Source organism: Cnephaeus nilssonii (assembly GCF_951640355.1).
Source record: "Cnephaeus nilssonii genome assembly, chromosome: 1".
NCBI classification, from domain to species: Eukaryota; Metazoa; Chordata; class Mammalia; order Chiroptera; family Vespertilionidae; genus Cnephaeus; species Cnephaeus nilssonii.
In genome coordinates this window covers 34,689,999-34,708,735 of record NC_137072.1, presented here as the reverse complement: position 1 = coordinate 34,708,735, position 18,737 = coordinate 34,689,999, and the positions used below count along the sequence as shown (strand labels likewise).

Here is an 18,737-nt window from a genome sequence, read left to right as displayed (position 1 = left end):
TTCATATAAAAATACATTTTCCCCAGCTAACCTCTCACTCTTTAAGCTTTTATTACCCAGGCCCTAAATCAATTTGAATAATGTGGTATCTCTCATTATTAACTCACTGATGAAAAAATAGGCAACAGTGGTTAATTGGTAAGAAAAAACACTAGGATTTACTGTGGCATTCTCTAATATCCTTACTGCTCCTATCCTAGTTTCCTTCACATTAAATTTCTCTGAGAAAAAAAGAGAACATAGGCATTTTCTTTATTCTGTATATGATACATAATCATGCATAGCTATACCTTATATATGACCAGGTTTACATTATAAACATGTTTTATAAATGTATGATGGATGCTTATATCTGTTGCATTAGCACTCAGGTGAGTCAGAAGAAAGGGGCACTCTTTTGTACTAAAATTTATCCACAGAACTTTCCTTTTCCCTGGTTCAGCCTTTCTTTTTTCCTGACTTTGGTCCATTTCTCACCTGGGTCCATGCCCCCAGAGTTGATGCAAGCCTGGAAAGTCATTGAAATCAATGGAAGCTCTGCAGGGGAACAGGGGAAGCTGGGAAATGGAATCTTTGTAATGCTTCCCTCTGCACCTTGAAGCATTTGTCAAAAGTTTTTTAATATAGATCCAAACACTTTGCTTTGAATTTTGTGAGCTCCTCAGATCTCTGCCACAGACATTCTTCTTAAAGTGCTTCCAGCCAGATAATGATCTCCTGAACACCCACCTACTTCAGGGCCACCCATGCCTCAGTGGAGCATCTTGGAATGGCTATGTGCTTGAACTTTATTTCTCAGACTGAAATTCCAGATAAGAAATATTAAGGATATCCAATTAGCATGAGGAGCATGCATCATTGTCCAGATATGTCACTTTCTTCTTCTACATAATTTCAATCCAAAGTTGGCTCAGTTAAGGAGAAAAGTGGTAATTTTAAATGTAAACACTGAGATTCTGCTCTCTATCATCACTCATCTTTATCTATGGTTCATGTAGTTCGTCAGTTGATTTAACCTTTCTATCCTTCTATTTTCTTGCTCTCATTATCCTCGCTGAATATTTCCTTATAGTTTTTCTCATTAATAGGCTACCTACAAAGGTGGTCAGCAGAGAGCCTTGAGTCTCTCATGCAGAACCATGAGTTGGGTCAACCAAATTCAGGAATCATTATAATGTCACGGTGGTATATTTGAATCCTTAAATAAGAACAATCCAAAAGAGGTCATACTACCAAACTGAGGACAAGCGTGTGGGGTGGCAAACAGCAGTTGAGTGTTAGGGGCAAGAACATAAGGAGCTAATTGCTGGAACTTTTGAGATTTACTAGTAAGCATGGATCCTCGAACTAGGGTAGAAAAGGCACTGTATGTTAGTTTTAATTCTTGGGTTCTTTGTCTTTCCTAATGAGACACACAGTGTAACCTTTGTTTATACAGCTCATGTTCTATCATAAAATTTATACTATGTGTAAAGGGCATAAACTATTATTATTTTATTCTTATCAATCACTTTATTTCTGCCATAAGTTAACTGCCAAGAAATGTGCTGAACTTTGTGAATATTTAAATGCTATAGCATTGTATGAAATCTGGATCTGCCAAACCATAAAATGCACAACCTCATCAGGTAGTGAGGTCTCCATCACTGAAGTTAAGTGGCAGCTGAATGGCCAATTGCCAATGAATTTTAGCACTGGGTAGAATTTTAGTTCCGCCAGATACTATCAGTTATCATTTCTATGAGCCAACTGTGTATGAAATATTATTATAGTTGTTAAAACCATCAGAGTGGAATTGCTTTGCAATGATACTAGTTCAACTAAGTTGCAAATTAAGCAGCCTGTATTGACATGAAATTACATATAAGAAGGAACTTGATGCCTCCAGATGTCAGAGGGAAACAAAGTATAACACAGACTGATTTCTAAATAGATATAATATTTCATTCAAAATATATAATAATTTTGCATTTGAACTTTTCATGTTCCTACTGTCTGAAATAAAGCAATGCAGAGGTTATAAATGCTAAGTTATATTCAAATTATATATACACTAAAAAATCATCCAGGGTTGGCATATGAATAAACATGGGGTTAACTTGAAGGGAACATGTATGCTATTTGAATAACACAAAAGCCTTTATTTTCCGCTACTAGTGTTTTTATATATTATTCACTGGCTTCCAATAATATGAATTTTATGTCTACATTTTTACCCAGGCTCTACATTTATTTTTTCTATCGAGTTGTTTAAGGGTTTTTAAAAATGTGTTTTGGATATTAACCCTTTACTAAATATGTGATTTTCAAACATTTTCTTCTATTAAGTAGATTGCCTTGTTATTTTATTGATGTTTCCTTTGATGTATAGAAGCGTTTTAGTTTTATGTAGTCCTGCTTGATGATTTTTGCCTTTGTTGGCTTTGCTTTTGGTGTCAAAACCAAAAATAAATCATCACCAAGACCAATGTCAAAGAACTTAATGCCTATATTTTCATCTAGGTGCTTTTTTTTTTTGTTTTAAAAAAGTTTTTATTTATTTTAGAGAGAGAGGAAATTAGATGGAGAGAAGGAGAGAAACATCTAGTAAATATGGAACATACCTGACTATAACAAAGGCCGTATATAACAAGCCCACAGAGCTAACATCATATGCAATGATTAAAACTGAAAGCATTTCCTCTAATATCAGTGACAAGTCAAGGATGCCTGCCCACTTCCACCACATAGCCTTGGCAGGCCTAGCTAGAGCAGTTAGGCAAAAAAAAAAAAAAAAAGTGTTTAAATTAGAAAGGAAAAAGCAAAATGATCTCTATTGGCAGGTGACATATTACATATAGAACAGTTGAAACACTTTTAGAACGTATAATTTAGGAAAGTTGTAGAATACAAAAATTCATATATAAAATTAGTTACATTTCTTATACACTAATAACAAATAACTAAAGAGAGAAATTAAGAAAACAATTCCATTTACAATTGCATCAGAAAATAAAATATCTGGGATTTAAATTAATAAAGGAGTGGAAGATTTTTATACTGAAACTATAAGACATTGAAAGAAATTGAAAAAGATATTCTGTAATAATGGGTTGGGAGAATTAATATTGCTTAAATATAATACTACTCAAAGCAATCTATAGATTTAATATAATCACTATCAAAATTTCAATGGATATTTTTACCCTAAATAGAACAAATAATTTAAAAAGTTTTATGGAACCACAAAAATCCCTAAATAGCCAAAGCAATCATGAGAAAGAAGAACAAAGCTGGAGGCATCATGCCCCCTGATTTCAAACTATATTGAAAAGCTTCAGTAATCAAAACAGTATACTATTGACATAAAAACAGACACACAGACCAATGGAACAGAGCAGAGAGACCAGAAATAAACCCATGCATACATAGTCAATTAATGTATGAAAAAGTAGCAATAATATACAATAGGGCAAGAACAGTTTCTTCAATGATGGTGTTGGAAAAACTGGAGTCACATGCAAAGGAATGAAACAAGACCACTATCTTGTACCATATACAGAAATTAACTCAAAATGGATTTGAGAGTTAAACGTAAGACCTGAAACCATAAAACTCCTAATAAGAGCCCTGGTTGGTATGGCTCAGTTGGTTGAGCATTGTCCAGTGTACCAAAAGGTTGCTGGTTTGATTCCTGGTCAGAGCACATGCCCAGAGTAAGGCAACTGATTGATGTTTCTCTCCCTCTCACCATCTCATTTCCTCTCTCTAAAATAATTGAAAATATATTTTTTTTAAAAAGCACCTAGATGAAAATAAAGGCATTAAGTTCTTTGACATTGGTCTTTGTGATGATTTATTTTTGGTTTGGACACCAAAAGCAAAGCCAACAAAGGCAAAAATCATCAAGTAGGACTACATAAAACTAAAAAGATTCTATACATCAAAGGAAACATCAATAAAATAACAAGGCAACCTACTTAATAGAAGAAAATGTTTGAAAATCACATATTTAGTAAGGGGTTAATATCCAAACCATATTTAAAAAACAAAACAAAACCAAAAAAAACCCTCAAACAACTCGATAGAAAAAAATAAAACCAACCATCTAATTAAAAATGGTCAAAAGATCTGAATAGACATTTTTTTTTCCAAAGAAGACATACAGATGGCCATCAGATACATAAAATGTACACAATATCATTAATTATCAGGGTAATGCAAATCAAAACCACAATGAAATATTATCTCATACTTACAAAATTGAAGTCAACCCAGCAAGGAACTCAGTACTAGGGACTGACTATAAGAAGAATCCCATGTTGGGCAGAAATGACCAAAGCCTAGTGCTATAGGCATGTCGATCTCTGGCTGGGGCTATTCAGGGTAAGTGTGATCTCAATTCAAACACTATAACAGACCATGAAGAAAAAAACCTCATAGACACAGATGACAGTTTGGTGATTATTAGAGGGAAAGGCGGGTAGAGGCAGGTAGAAGAGAGTAAATGGGGATAAATGGGGATGGGGAAAAAACTTGATTTTGGTGTTGAACACATAATACAATATACAGGTGATGTATTATAGAACTGTACACTTGAAACCTATAAAAATTTATTAGCCAATGTCACCCCAATAAATACAATAAAAATTAAAAAGACAGTGAGGCTAGAAGAAGTTGGCTAATTACACTTCTTGCAGCTGAAAAATAAAGTTCTCTTCCCAGGAAATGTTCCCTGATTTCTTTAGGCTGTTTTTGTTCCTTCATTTTTCTCATTAGACTGTAGGTTAATCCAAGTCAGGAACCACATCTCTCATCTCTGTACCTCTCACGCTAAGCTCCCTTCCCAAATTTAAACTTGAATATATAGTTATTGAATGGATTACATCAAGCATGTCAAACTCAAAGGCTGACACAGGCCAAATAAATGAGGCATGCAGGCCATGAGTTTGACATGCTTGGACTACATAATATGGATGAAAGTGATATTTAATTTAAGATGAAGTCTCAAGACCTATTCTATAATTTTATTTTTATAATTAAAAAGAAAAATTACTGAATCTACCCCATGATCAATAATTGCAATTAAAAAATCAGTACTATATAATCCTATATAATAAAAGCCTAATATGCTAAGTGTCCAGTCAACCGGTCAGCTGTTCAACCAATCAAAGCATAATATGCTAATGATATGCTAAGGCCGCTCAACCATTCACTATGATATGCACTGACCACCAGGGGGCAGATGCTCCAACCGGTATGTTAGCCTACTGCTGGGGTACAGCCAATCGGGACTGAGTGAGACAGGCCGGACATGCCCTGGAGCCGTCCTGCTCGCTCTCCCTGGCTGGCCAACCATCTGCATCCCTCCCCGGCCCTGATAGTGCACCAGTGGGGTCCCTCGGCCTGGCCTGCATCCTCTCGCAATCCAGGACCCCTCAGGGGATGTTGGAAAACCAGTTTTGGCCCAATCCTGCAATCCTCTAGTTAAAGATATAAAACATATTTGCTTACATTTAAGGTAGGCAAGATATTTGGGAATTTAAAAATCTTTTGCTTAACTATCCATATATCTACAATGCATGACAATTCATTTAGACTTAATTCTATAACTACCATTCAATTTTTAGTCACCTAAACTACGGGCATTGTGTCTGAGCAAAAAATTAATAACATAATATTTCTAAAGAGATGGCATGTTATAAGATTCAATAAAATTTTTATTGAATTAATGTCTTCACAAATTTCTGGCCATTAAGCAGAGACCAAATATAAGAATTTTTCTTATATTATTTCTATGTATAAAGTTATATTTATAATAGAGGCCTGGTGCACGAAATTCGTGCACGGAGGGGTTGTGTCCCTCAGCCCAGTCTATACCCTCTCCAATCTGGGACCCCTCAAGGGATGTCCGACTGCCCATTTAGGCCCGATCCCAGTGGGCCTAAATGGGCAGTTGGACATCTCTCTCACAATCCAGGACTGCTGGCTCCCAACCGCTTGTCTGCCTGCCTGCCTGCTTGATTGCCCCTAACCGCTTCTGCCTGCCAGCCTGATCACCCCCTAACTGCCCTCCCCTGCCAGCCTGGTCACCCCTAACTATCCTCCCCTGCAGGCCTGGTCACCCCCAACTGCCCTCCCCTGCCAACCATCTTGTGGCAGCCACATTTGACCACATGGGGGCAGCCATCTTGTGTGTTGGAGTGATGGTCAATTTGCATATTACCTCTTTATTATATAGGATGTATTCTCACAATAAGATATAAGTAAGTCTTTACATTTAGACGTTTCCCTACACTTTGTCTTTTAACAGGAAGAAAATATAAATACTTATTTTCTTTTCCTCCCTCTCTCTTTCTCCCCTACTTTCCTTCCTTCCTTCTTCCTTTTCCTCCCTCCCTTCATTTCTTCCTCCCTTTCATTTTGTTTTTTTTCTTTTGCATCAGAGTACTACCTGTGGGAAGAGCATCTGTGTTTTCACAGGTTGGTGACTGCAATGATACTTTCATTTTCACTTGATTTGTGTGAGAGTTCTGGGATATTCAGGAGACGCAGTGTAAAAAAAATTCAAGTAAGAGGAAATAAATGAGAGAGATTGAGAGAAGGGTATCCATAAGATTCAAGGTAAAATTCTCAGAGCACATAATATTGTTACAGGTAGGTCTGAGGAGAAACAAAATTATGAAAAGGCCAGCCCTAGGGGAGAAGTTGCAATGCCTCCTATGGAATCCGCCTCATCTCCATCACTGACAGTTGCATTTACTAATGTCGCTCCACTTGACCACCTGTCTGCTTCAAGGTTTTCTCTCCAAACCCCACTGCTGCATTATATTATTCTTTTCCTCTCTACCAACTTTCTCACATTCAGCTGTTGAATTTGACTTTGACTTTGAAGTCCTATCAGATTTTTTAGTTTTATACTAAATAGCTCTGCCATTTGGACTCATGTTTAGACTTATTGCAATCCTGTTCATTCAACACATATTTATGAACATCTATTAAATGTCTATATCTGATTATATACAAAGAACAATAGGATGCATTTCTACCTTCAAAAAGATCACAACCTAGAGCCAAATATGGGAAGCATGCTTCATAAGAACAAATTTAAATAATGGGCGCATTTAAGAAGCACACTTACCACCAAGAGTGCATTTTAGATACCATTAAATGTCATTAAGAATCTCTCATGTTACATTCAAATGCAAATAGAGAAAATTAGGTCCATAAAGGTACAAATACATTTCACTCCTAGGAAATATAGTTGATAAGTCCACAATATGCCCCTCTTGGCATAAAAAGCAAAAGAGAGGTATATTATTTGTAAAAGGAATGTGCATTAAACATCTGCTCTATGTAAACAACTAAGAAAAGTCCTAATAAAGTCTCCCTGTGTATACCTTAGAAACAAACTTTTATTTTGATGTTTGGCTGCACTGTTGCAGTTCTGATATCCAGCGAAGCTTTGTAAAATGGAAATTTTATCTGGAATGGATTTCAAACTAATATGCCTATTATGCCATGTCTCATATAGCATGTTCTTCTCTTATATGAAATGCAATAAGACAGGATTATTTTCACAGACGTCAGGTAATGTGCTTATACTAGTATTCTGTAATACTCTGTGATTACAGAAATATACATTCATGTCTTAAGGAGTACTAATTTATTTTTATATAAAATTGGAATTATCTCAATGACATAAGATACATGTGTTGAAATTATAATAGGGAAAACAAGAATTTGGGGCAAATTTAAAATGATGGGCTACTTTCACATAGTATAGGATTACTCTATGTTTCTTATACTCTCTGACATCAGAAATATTACTATTTATGTCCCAGAGACTTAGTTATATATTATAGTTAAGGCAATAGAGATTACACATGTTGTTAATTTAGGGTTTGATAACTTTCTAATATGAAGAATGGCAGCATGCCCAGAATTGTCATTCATATTGACTCTGTGTAAATAGCATTGCCTGAAGTTGGGCAATGCAGCACCTTTGTGGTGTCCACAGGTATACTGAATGTTTGATTGAGCTACTTTATTCATAAATTAAAGCCTACAGTTATTAAATAATCTATGCTGAATAGTATGGGTTACATGAAGATAAAAACATTGGTTGGTCTGGAAGCATGAAATGAGCATGTAGAGACAGATTACTATTTCTCTTTTCAAAGGCCAAATAGTTTTCTACAATCTGATTTTTGTATCTCTGTAGGCTGGGTTGCACTTATTTTGTGATGAAACAGGAAGCGTATTAGAAGTGCTTTCCTGAGTGAGAATCTTGTCTCCATCTGAGGGTGCCCGATGGATTCCTGATTCCTGTGTGACCTCAACCACTTTCTACTCTGCCTTCCTTCTGCTGATTTTCCCTGGAATCTGTTAATTACGAATATCTTTTCTGTTGTTGTGACCATCAAGGTCTCTAAGAACCCACCTCATCATGGTTCCTAATGATGAAGTGGTTCTTACTCTTGCTTATTGATGTGACAAGCATCAGCGATATTAATTTACCAAATAACTCCAGGATTCCTCTTAGACTGCGAACTACTTATGTTAAAACAATACCTTGTAAATTTCTTCAGATATAAAATGTTGAGGCTTGTGGGGCATGTCTTGAAAAGTCACTAGGTAAGAGTGCTAACAAATATATTTGGTACAATAAATTAATAGGATTTTTAGTTAGGAATAAACAAGAAGAAAAAGAGGGAAGTGGTTTACAAATAAAGGAGAAGTCTATAGAGATAGATCATTAGAGAGAAATTACATGGTTCAGGGTAGTTACATAACTTTTATGACTGAAAATATTCTAACATTAAATTTTAGTTGTATAAGTTACCTATCTAATAAAAGAGTAACATGCAAATTGACCATCACTGCAACACACAAGATGGCTGCCCCCATATTGGTCAAAGATGGTTGCCCCCATGTGAACACAAGATGGCCAGCAGGAGAGGGCAGTTGGGAGTGACCAGGCCTGCAAAGGAGGGCAGTTGGTGTTATCAAGCCTGCAGGGGAGGGCAGTTGTGGGGGGACCTGGCCTGTAGGGGAGGGCAGTTAGGAGTGACCAGGCCGGAAGAGGAAGGAAGTTGGGGGTGACCGAGCTTGCAGGGAAAGGCAGTTGGGGAGGACCCAGGCCTGTAGGAGAGAGCAGTTGGGGGGGACCAGGCCTGCAGAGGAGGGCAGTTGGGAGGGACCTGGCCTGCAGGGGAGGGCAGTTAGGGGCAATCAGGCTGGCAGGGGAGCAGTTAGTCATCAATCAGGCTGGCAGGGGAGTGGTTAGGGAGTGATCAGGCTGGTAGGCAGAAGCAATTAGGGGCAATCAGGAAGGCAGGCAGGCGAGCAGTTGGGAGCCAACAGTCCTGGATTGGAGTCCCAGATTGGAGAGGTTGCAGGCTGGGCTGAGGGACACATCCCACTGTGCACGAATTTCATGCACCGGGCCTCTAGTTCTAATATAAAAACCCCAATCATCACCAAATATTTATAAATACCTATTAATCATATAGCATTTATCAATCATATTTTAGAAAATAAAGACTTGAAGTAGTAGTGCTCAGAATGGGCTTTGAGTGAAATTACACAGGGCCAGTAGGCATGAAATGGTAAACTAATCCAAAATCTAAGTCAAGCAGAAGTAGGAATTCAAAGACAGAGATGATTAGAAACACATATCCTAGTCCCAGTGTGTGCCAGAGCCAGGTTGCATTGGTTCAAGAGAATTAATTATTAAATTTTCAGAGATTTTTGTTAAATATAGCCATTATTAAAAAGTAAATGACAAACATAACTAAATAAATTGTATTAAAGACAGAAGTATTAAATACTCAAAACATCATCTTCCAATCATTCTATTACCTATTAATAGTACTTGATGTTCTTTGTGTCCACTGCCATCAGTATGGTAGAAATATAGCATAATGGTATGTGACTGTGTATCTCTTCCCTTCTCCAGATTTAGTGATGGCATTCTGGTAGCTTGTAATTGACCATGATGGAAATACATCATAGACACTGGCAAGTGCTATAAAATAAGGTATTTTTGTGGGAAGATGGTTGTTAAATATTTACCATTAACCACTGCCCATTCCCCCAGCTCATATGCAAAAATGTAAAGAGATTAAGTGGTAAATTTGGTGGCATAGAGAATTTTGGAAAATAAAGTAGAGAAAAACAAATTTTATTTTGACCCCTGGTCCCTTGAAAAGCTAGGTTGCACATACATTTTGTAACTTCACTCTATACTTTATTTCTTGATTCCTGAGTCTTGGAATTAGACCTTTAGATCTGTGCTCTTAGTGGTCCATAAATTCAGGTCCAACTGTTTAAGTTCTACTGAAATATCTTATTTCTAATCTTTACTTTAATAACACAGATATTTTTAACCCTTCCTGAGCCGATTTAGTAATGTTAAGGAAACTGTTTTTTGTTTGTTTGTTTTTTACAAAGGATATGATAAATCTCTACAACTACATTTGTTAATATTTAATAACTTTCCATTAAATTAATATTTTTGATCATTTCCTGGCTTTGTATTATATTTTTAAAACTATGCTTAATGGTTTTAAATATTTTGATTATGTGAGCCCGATAAGAGCACGTAACAGATTTTTAATTATTAGAGCAGTTATACCCCCTACATCATTTCCTCATCTCCTATCTCCCCAATTTTCCATAGCTAAAGTCACTACAACTTGCAAGTTCCAACCTTCACTGTTTTCTGACCTTTGATGAAAGCTGGAAAGCAGCTCCAGCCTCTTTATTGATCATGTACTGAGTAATTCTCATGGTTTTGTAAATTGATGATGCAGTGTAGAAATGGAAGGACATGGGCTCTAAAGCTAGATTGCTTGGATTCCAGTACTTGCCCAGCCACCTGATAACCAGGTAATCTTGAGTATCGCTCTCATACTTTCTGAGGTGTAGCTTTCCTCATCTATCAAATATGGACAATGGTGGAATGTAATTCATGGCTGTATTACTTTTCTGCATCTGCTGTAACAAATTTCTGCTTAAAACTACAGAAATTCAACTGTTCACAGTTGTCAAGGCAAAAAGTCGAAAATCCAGGCATCAGAAGTTGTACACTTCCTCCAGGTGCTCTAGGGGAGATTCTGTTACTTTCTCTTCTGGTAGTTGTTGGCATGCCTTAGCTTATGGCTGCATCACTCCAATCTCCACCTCCAGTGTTATACGCTCTCCTCCTCTTCTGTCTGCCTTTTCTGTATCTCCCTTAAATGACCTAGGACCCACTGGGCAATCTAGGGTGATCTCATCTCAATATCCTTAACTTAATTACATCTGTAAAGACCCTTTCCCCCAAAAAATCAGATAACGTTCACTGTTCAGGGGTAAAGAACATAGCTTTCGAGGGTCCACCATCCAACTCACTACAATAGAATTGTGAGGAGTCAATGAGTGAATGCAGGTAAAATGCTTAGAACAGTTCCTAGTACAGAATAAAGGATCACAAAATATTTCCCCCTTTCTCATTCTATTCTTCTACTCCATCCTCCTCTTCCTTCTCCCTTCTCCTCTACTTTCTTCTTTTATCATTGTTTTTGAGGCCTTATCATAATCACCAAGTTTTCAGATTTAGTTCTATGTCACAGGATTCAGTTCCCATTGGGATCCTTCAGTGATTCCCAGCCAAAGCTGACTTCAATTTTTATTTTGGCATTTCTGGAGTAGAATTCTTCAACTTGAATCATTTAAGTTTAAGCAAGAATCCATTCTTGTCCCTGTTCCCGAGTATCTGTCTGATAGCCTGCCTAAGAACACCTGTCTCTTAACACCTTTGGTGTCTTGTTCTTTCCAGATCCTGAGAAACTACCCCTTAGTCTGAACCACACAAGCCACACTTCTGAATGTTTCCAGCAATAACTACAATTTTAAACAACTGCATATTTTACATTGTGCACACTTCTTCTGGTTCTCTTTGCCAGAACCCAGCTTCCAGATGTTTTTGCTTGCCTGACTTTAAAGACCCAGTGATGATCACATTCTGAGACAACTGTATGCCATGTATTATGTATTTTGCCCTCCTGCATTCTCTGATGCCAGTTCCAAAAGAAGGAACAGCTACTGTAGTTCCTGACTTTTCCTAGTAGGTGAGCCTGGAGAACTCTGGCTTCTCTGCCCCACTTCATGTTTAGAAAAACAATGCTGGGTGGCACTGGGCAATCCTGAGATACACTACATTGGCCTATTAGTAACTAAGCTAATTTGCAAACAGTTGTGCATTTTGAATAGAATAGAATAGTTCAATGTTTTCTTAACATTTTGTGGGCTTTACTGATATCTGAGAAATAAGGAGGAAATGGTTTGTAACTAAGAGCATTTGAGTTCCCAGTTACTCAGTCATCCATAAATTAAATTAGGGCACATGATTATGTTAGAGGCAAATTAAATTTGACAACTCCTAAATTCAAAGAAAAAAAACCACACCCCTTTCCCCCAAATTAAAGAGATTTATCTTTTTCAAAGAAATGGGAAATCTATATTTTGCATACTTTAGAATCATTTCAGCATTGCACAACCTGTTTACTAATCTAAACAAATTCTGCTGTATTTTTTTAATGCTTTGACTAATTCTTGATTTAACACAGAGGCTTCACTGTGGATGAGTTCTGATTTTTAAGACCTTATCTAGATACTTTACCTGGCATAATTTTGTTTTAAAAAATAAAGAAAGAAAGAAGAGAAAAGAAAAGAAAAGAAAAGAAAAGAAGAGAAGAGAAGAGAAGAGAAGAGAAGAGAAGAGAAGAGAAAAGAAAAGAAGAGAAGAGAAGAGAAGAGAAGAGAAAAGAAAAGAAGAGAAGAGAAGAGAAAAGAAGAGAAGCGAAGAGAAAAGAGAAAAACAAACTTGATATCAAGTTTCCTCAAGGGATCACTCCCTGCTGTACAGAAAAGACTTCACTTTAAAATGAAGTTACATTATCTGAGGACTTTAATACAGCATTAAAAGGGATTGTAGTAACAAAAAAAATACTCTGGTAGAATTAGCTCAGTATAATGTTATATTGCATATTTTCAAGTTTAGTCATATTATACTACATTGAATTTTCAGTTTATTGATTTTTCTGTACATTCTTGTTAAGATGGTATAATGGATGTTCAGAAAGCTACAAATTGAAAAATTAATATGAGAAAAGCAACTTTTAAAGTTCTACTAATTAAATGTACTTTCACTGGGAGGTAGGTTCCTCCATTATGTACTAATTTTCTGGTCTTTTAGGAACTTAAAGCAACTTGTTTAATGAACAGAGAGTTGTAATTCACTTCATGCATCTGGAAGACAGCTCCAATATAGGTATTTCCAATTTACTCTGTCATGATATCAGCAAGATTTATTATTTATTTATTTTTGTTTTGTTAACAGTCAGAATCCTCAGAGTCTTTGCAGGACTTCAGAAATTGCCATGAATTATTTACCTCTCCTCCAAAAGCCATACCCTAGTTGTGATATTCTTATATATTATATTCATACCATTAACATCCTCCTAGAAACCAAATTTAGAAATACAGAACTTATTCCCCATCATTGTAAATTTTGGGATTTGTTTCAGCTCTCACTGACCCCCAACTCTAAAAACAGTACTAAAAGCAAGGAAAAGTTATAAGACTCTGATAAACAAAATAAAAAGAAATTAATGAATATATATCACATGCTAATGAATAGAAAGATGTCAGTTCTCCTTAGCTTGGTCTTTAGATTCAAGTCATTTACAATCAAGTCCCAAGTTATTTTGTGGATATTGACAAACTGATTCTATATGGGGAGGAAAAAGTCCCAGAACAGCCAATGCAGTGCTAAAGAAGACGAACAAAGTTAGAGGACTGACACTACCTGCCTTCAAGACCTACTCTAAAGCTACAATAATCAAGACAGTGTGGTATTAAAGGGGGAAAAACCCACACAAACAGAGCAATAGAACAGAATAGAGCCCAGATATAGATCCTTAAAAATAGTCAACTGATTCATGACAAAGTAGAAGAGGTAATACAATGGAGGAAAGATAGTCTCTATAACAAGTGTTGCTGGAACAACTGGACATCCATAGGCAAAGAACAGATAAATAAATCTAGACACAAACTTGCACCCTTCACAAAAAAATTTACTCAATATGGATCACAGACCTACATGTAAAACATGAAATTATAAAGTTCCTAGAAGATAAATAGGAGAAAACCTAGGTGGCCTTGAATATGGTGATAACTTTTCAGATACAACACCAAAGGCATGATTCATGAAAAAAAAGATAAAAAGTTCTTGGAAAATACAACATGAAGAGAATGAGATGACAAGCCACATCCTGGGAGACATTTACAGAACACTCATCTGATAAAAGACTGTTATCCGAAAAATACAAAGAGCAAAAAAATTAATAATAAAAAAACAAACAACCACAATAAAAAAATGGGCTGAAGATCTTAAATGACACCTTATCAAAGAAGATATACAGATTGCAAATCAGCATATGAAGAGATATTCTACATCATATGTCATTAGGGAATGCAAATTAAAACAATAGTGACATAAATAGATACTTCTCCAAAGAGGACACACAGATGACCAATAGACAGACACATGAAAAGATACTCAATGTCACTAATCATCAGATCAATGCAAATTAAAAACACAATGAGGTATCACCTCACACCTGTCAGAATGGTTATCATCAATAAATCAACAAAAAAATATTGGTGAGAATGTAGAGAAAAGTGAACCCTCCTGCACTGTTGGTGGGATTGCAAATTGGTGGAGCCACTATGGAAAACACTATATAGGTTCCTCAAAAAAAATTTTAAAATATAACTACCTTATGACTTAGCAATTCCACTTCTGCGTATATATCTGAAGAAATCCAAAGCACTAATTTGAAAGAACAGATGCATTCCTATGTCTATTGCAGTGTTATTTACAATAGCCCAGGTATAGAAGCAAACAAATGCCCATCAACAGACAAATGGACAAAAAATTGGCAGTACATATATACAATGGAATATCACTAGGCCATAAAAGGAATGAAATCTTACTATTTGTAACAGCATGTATGAACCTAGGGGATATTATCCTAAGTGAAATAAGTCAGACAGATATAGGTAAATACTATAAGATTTCACTTACATGTGAAATTTAAATTGCAAAGTAAATGAAAAAACAAAACAGAAACAGATTCACAGACACAGAAAACAAACTAATGGTTGCCAGAGGGGAGGGTTTTGGGATAGCTGGGTGAAAGAGGTAAAGAAGGGAATAAGAAGTACAAATTGGTAGTTATGAAGTAGTCACAAGATATAAAGTACAGCATAGAGAATATAGTCAATAATATTGTAATAACTAAGTATAGTGCCAGGTGTGTACCTGAAATATCAGGGGGATCGCTTTGTAAATTATGATTATCTAACCACTATACTATACACCTAAAACTAATATAAAATAACTAGAGGCCTGGTGCACACAATTCGTGCATGGATGTGTGTGTGTGTCCCTCAGCCCAACCTGCACCCTCTCCAATCTGGGACCACTAAAGGGATGTCTGACTGCCGTTTAGGCCCAATAACACCTGGGATCGGGTCTAAACAGGCAGTCGGACATGCCTCTCACAATGCAAGACTGCTGGATCCCAACCGCTCACCTGCCTGCTGCCTGATTGCCCCTAATCACTTCAGCTTTCCAGCCTGATGACCCCATAACCACTCCCCTGCAAGCCTGATCGACATCTAACTGCTCCCCTGCCAGCCCAATTGCCCCTAACTGCCCTCCCCTGCATACCTGGTCACCCCTACTGCTCTCCCCTGCTGGCCTGGACGCCCCTAACAGTCCTCCCCTGCAGGCCTGGTTGCCCCCAACTGCCCTCTCCTGCCAGCCTGGTTACCCCTAACAGCTCTCCCCTGCTGGCCTGGGTCCACCCAACTGTCCTTCCCTGCAGGCCTGGCACCCCTAACTGCCCTCCCCTGTTGGCCTGGTTGCTCCCAACTGCCCTCCTCTGCAGGCCTGGTTGCCCCCAACTGCCCTCCCCTGCAGGCCTGGGTCCCTCCATCTGTCCTTCCCTGAAGGCCTGGCACCCCTAACTGCCCTCCCCTGCTGGTCCAGTCACCCCTAACTGCCCTCCCCTGTTGGCCTGCTTGCCCCTAACTGGTCCCCCCTGCAGGCCTGGGTCCCCCCAACTGTCCTCCTCTGCTGGCCTGGTCACCCCTAATTGCCCTCCCCTGAAGACCTAGTCCCTCCCAACTGTCCTCCCCTGCTGGCCTGATTGCCCACAACTGCCCTCCCCTGCCAGCCATCTTGTGGTGGCCATTTTGTGTCCACATGGGGGTGGCCATCTTTGACCACATGGAGGCGGCCATCTTGTGTGTTGGAGTGATGGTCAATTTGCATATTACCGCTTTATTATATAGGATATTGGATGTCAAATGAAATTGAAAAATAAAATAAAACAATAATGACATATCACTGTACACCTGTTACAGTGGCCAAAATCCAGTACACTGTCAACACCAAATGCTGGCAAGAATATTTAGCAACAGGAATTCTCATTTATTGCTGGTGGTAATGCAAAATGGTATAACCAATTTGAAAGACAATTTGGTAGTTTCTTGCAAAACTAAACATATTAGTACCATAAAATCTAAAAATGGCACTCCTTAGTATTTACCAAGAGGATTTAAAAACTTATGTCCACATAAAAACTTGTTCATGAATATTTGTAGCAACTTTATTTAAAATGGCGAAAACATGGAAGCAATAAAAATTCCCTTAAGCAGGTGAATAGATAAATAAAATGTTGTACATAAAGACAATAGATTATCCAGCACTAAAAAAGAAATGAACTTTCAAACCATCCAAAGACATGGAAGAACCTTAAATGCATATTACTAAGTGAAATAAGTCAATCTGAAAAGGCTGCATAGTATGATTTCACCTATATGTCATTTTGGAAGAGGCAAAACTGCGGACACAATAAAAAGACCACTTTGGATAATTATAAAGGCAGTGTTTATTGAAATACATTTCATTTTCAAAATTGAGCTATCAGCTGTTAAAGTGTGTATACCTTTTTTGGGACACCCTGTATAGACACCATACTGCAATTTTATACAATCTTGTTATCAGCAGAGGGCAGAAGCAGAAATTGAAATAGATCCTTCTCTGTTTGAACCTTAGTTATGTTTTAAGAAAAATTTCAAATTTGCAGAACATAAATATGTAAATAGTAATATACTATGTGAAATATATTCCAAGACCAATCTATAATAATCCTCTCTAATAAAATGGTAATATGCAAATTAACCATCACTCCGCTACATAAGCCACGCCCACTAGCCAAGCCACGCCCACCAACCAATCAGGGCGAGTATGCAAATTAACCCCAATCCAAGATGGCTACAGCCACAGAGAACAAGGTTTCCCAGGTAACAGAGCAAGCCAAGTTTTCCATAGCCGTTGCAGGCCTAAGCCTCCACTCAAGCTACAAAGTTTCAATTATAGAAGGTAAACAAATTCAAACAAATGGTGACAGAATGGAGCTTGAGAGAGCAGGCCAGGGTTGCCGGTGGCAACAGGGGAAGCAAAGCTTTCCGCACACCCTGGCCGGGCTCACCCGCTTAAAGCTACAAAGTTTCAATTGTAGAAGGTGAATTAACTGCCACAGAAATGGCTGCCAGAGCCCCAGGCTTGGCTCCACTCCAGGCTACAAAGTTTCAATTGTAGAAGGAAAATAAATTCCAGATACCAGGGCCTCCCCTTGGGTTGCCAGGGGGCGTGGCCGGCCTGCAAACCACCACAGGCCCCTTGCTCAGGCCGCCCCACACCTCAAGGGAACCCCCACCCTTATCTGTGACACCCTTCAGGGCAAACCAGCTGGCCCCCACCCGTGCACCAGGCCTCTATCCTATTTAATAAAAGAGTAATATACAGATTGATCATCACTGCAACACACAATATAGCTGCCCCCTTGTGGTCAAAGATCCTGCCCCCATGTGGACACAAGATGGCCACTACAAGATGGCCAGCAGGAGAGGGCAGTTGGGAGGCACCCGGCCTGCAAGGGAGGGCAGTTGTGAGGGACCAGGCCTGCAAGGGAGGGCAGTTGAGAGGGACCAGGCTTGCAAGGGAGGGCAATTGGAGGTGATCAACCCTGCAGGAGAGGGCAGTTAGGGGTGACCAGGCTGGCAGAGGAGGGAAGTTGGGGGCAAACAGGCTGGCAGGGGAGCAGTTAAGCATCAACCAGGCTGGCAGCTGAGTGGCTAGGGGGTGATCAGGCTGGCAGGCAGAAGTGGTTAGGGGCAATCAGGAAGGCAGGCAGGCAAGCAGTTGGGAGCCAGCAGTCCTGGATTGTGAGAGGGATGTCCGACTGCCCGTTTAGGCCCGATCCCACCAGGATCGGGCCTAAACGGGCAGTCGGACATCCCTCCAGGAGTCCCAGATTGGAGAGGATACAGGCTGGGCTGAGGGACAACCCCCTGCCGTGCACGAATTTCGTGCACCGGGCTTCTAGTAAAAGCATAATATTCTAATTAGACCGGACAGCCAAACGACCTTCCAGACATCATTCCGGATGTCCTTCTGGACGAAGCTGTGGCGCACGGGGGCCAAGGCAGAGGTGATTAGGAGTGATGGGGCAGGCAGATGAGTGGTTAGGGGTGATCAGGCAGGTAGGCGAGTGGTTAGGACCGATCAGGCAGGCAGGCAGAGGCAGTTAGGGGTGATGAGGCAGGCAGGTGAGTGGTTAGGGGCGATCAGGCAG

General features: G+C 38.7%; 1 long non-coding RNA gene across 1 annotated transcript in view; it reads left to right on the top strand.

The window, feature by feature from the left end:
* The window catches only part of LOC307104118, a 347,699-nt gene extending 329,206 nt beyond the window's left edge, over window positions 1–18,493 (top strand). The window contains exon 2 of the long non-coding RNA XR_013813860.1: window positions 18,424–18,493. This is a non-coding gene — a long non-coding RNA (uncharacterized lncRNA). The remainder of the gene's footprint in view (window positions 1–18,423) is intronic.
* Window positions 18,494–18,737: the final 244 nt, after the last annotated feature.